We start from the raw sequence: 2,506 nt of genomic DNA on the forward strand, positions 1-2,506 counted from the left end.
TGTTCTACTGTAGCTCTAGTTTCTATCTCATTGATCTCTGCTCTAATCCTGATTATTTCTTTTCCTGTGTGTGAGGTTGGCTTAAGTTGTTTTAGATTTTCCAGTTCTTTAAGGTGTAAAGAGACCTGGTGTATTCTGGATTTTTCTATTTTTTTTGAGTGAGGCATGGATGGCTATGTATTTCCCCCTTAGAACCACCTTTGCCATATCCAATAGGTTTTGGACCAATGTATCTTCATTCTCATTGGTTTCCATGAATTGTTTAAATTCTTCTTTGATTTCCTGGTTGATCCAAGGATTCTTAAACAGGGTGGTCGTTTGTTTCCAAGTGTTTGAATTCTTTCCATACCTTTTCTTGTGGTTGAGTTCCAGTTTCAAAGCATTGTGGTCTGAGAATATGCACGGAATAATCTCAATCTTCTGGTATCGGTTGAGCCCGGATTTTGACCCAGTGTAGGGTCTATTCTGGAGAAAGTTCCATGTGAGCTCAAGAAGAATGAGTATTCTATTTTTTGGGGGTGAAATGATCTTTGTATATCCATGAGGTCTATCTGGTCCAATGTGTCCTTCAAAATTCTTGTTTTTTTATTGATTTTCTGCTTGGGTGATCTGTTTATTACTGACAGCAGCATGTTAAGATCCCCTACTATTAATGTATTCATAGCAATATGACTCTTTATCTTGATTAACAGTCAACTTATGTAGTTGGTTGCTCCTAGGGGCAAACATATTTGCAATTGTTAGATCTTCTTGATGGATAGGCCCATTAAGAATGATGTAGTGTCCTTCTTTATCTCTGACTACATTCTTTTTAAAAATCTAATTTATCTCATATGAGAATCCCTACCCCATACTTCTTTTGAGGCCCATTTCCATGAAAGATGCTTCTCCATCCCATCACTTTCAGTCTGGATGTATCTTTAGGTTCCAAATGGGTCTCTTGTAGACAGCAAGTGGACAGGTCCTATCATTTTATCCAATCTTAAATCCTGTGCCATTTATGGAAGCATTTAGGCTGTTAATGGTGAGAGTGATTATTGTAAGTTATATTTTCATTGATATCATGATGCCTGTGAAGTCCTTGTTTCTATAGATTTTCTCTGTAAATTTCTGTTCTATGTCTCTCTTGGATTTCTCCTTTTATGGGACCCCTCTTAATATTTCTTGTAGTGCTGGCTCAGGGGTTACATACTCTTTTAAATCTTGCTGGTCTTGGAAGCTCTTTATCTCTCCATCCATTTTGAATGTCAACCTTGTTGGATAACATACTCTTGGATGCATGTTCTTCTCATTTAGTGTCCTGAATTTGTCTTGCCAGCCCTTTCTGACTTGCCATGTTTCTGTGGACAGGTCTGGCATTATTCTGATATATATTCTTCTGTATGTAAGGAATCTCTTCCCCCTAGCTGCCCTCTGGAGCTCTTGTCTAAAATTATCATTCACTAGTCTCACAATCAAGTGTCTCACAGCCTTTCTAGAGTTGTTGATCTTGGGGGCTGGTATTTCTCCCTCTAGGACATGAACGCTGGTTCTACTCGCCAGACTGGGGAAATTTTCATCCAGAATTTTTTCAACTATATCTTCTAGTTTTCTTTCTTTCTCCACCCCCCAAGAGATCCCAATAATTCTGACATTAGAACTTTTCATGGTGTCATTTATTTCCCTAATTCTGTTCTCATGGTTTCTAAGCTGTTTCTTCCATGCCTTCCCCCTATCCCTTTTCCCTACCAGTTTATCCTCTAGATCCCTAATTGTATCTTCTGTCTCAGTTACTGTAGCTGTTAGAGTATTTAGATTAGATTGGATCTGACTGATAGAATTTTTAACTTCTTTCCAGGCAGCTTTCTCTTTTGCCCTTAGATATTCCGTGTTGTCATTAATGGTTTTCTCCAACCTAGCCATTGCCTGGATAATTCTTACCCTACATTCCATTTCCAACATGCTGGTTATGTACATATCAAATTGTTATGAAGGAGAGGATACAGTCTCTGAATTTTTCCTCTGTTGGGTGTTCCTCCTCCTAGTCATTTTGGTAAGAGGTGGTTGAGGGGATGTGTAGCTGAATATATCAACCACAATCCAGACAAGGTGCACCCTGAATTATTCTCATCAATCAAACTCACCACTAAAAATAAAGAAAAAAAGGAGAAAAGAGAGAGAAAGAGAGAGAGAGAGAGAAAAGGAAGAATACCCAGCTAGAATGGGCCCCAAAGGTAAGATTTATAATGTATACAAATATAAACAGACAACCAAAAAGACTGACAAAAGTCAATGACAAGAAAAAGAAAAAAAAAAAAAAACAGCTGAAATGAGCCCCAAGGATAAGATTTATATAATATCAGAATAGAAACAAATACACAGAAACACTGACAGATGAAAAGGATGGGTGGGTGGTTATAAATCCTTGATGTGGGTGAGGAATATTATTTTGATTCTTCCTGGGTGTATCTTGATATCGTTGTTAAAGTACTCAACTTTCCAGAGATAAAGGGAGATTAAAATGGTT

This window comes from Mustela putorius, unplaced genomic scaffold, assembly GCF_011764305.1.
Source record: "Mustela putorius furo isolate JIRA1106 unplaced genomic scaffold, ASM1176430v1.1 tig00000511_pilon_pilon_pilon, whole genome shotgun sequence".
Classification (NCBI taxonomy): Eukaryota; Metazoa; Chordata; class Mammalia; order Carnivora; family Mustelidae; genus Mustela; species Mustela putorius.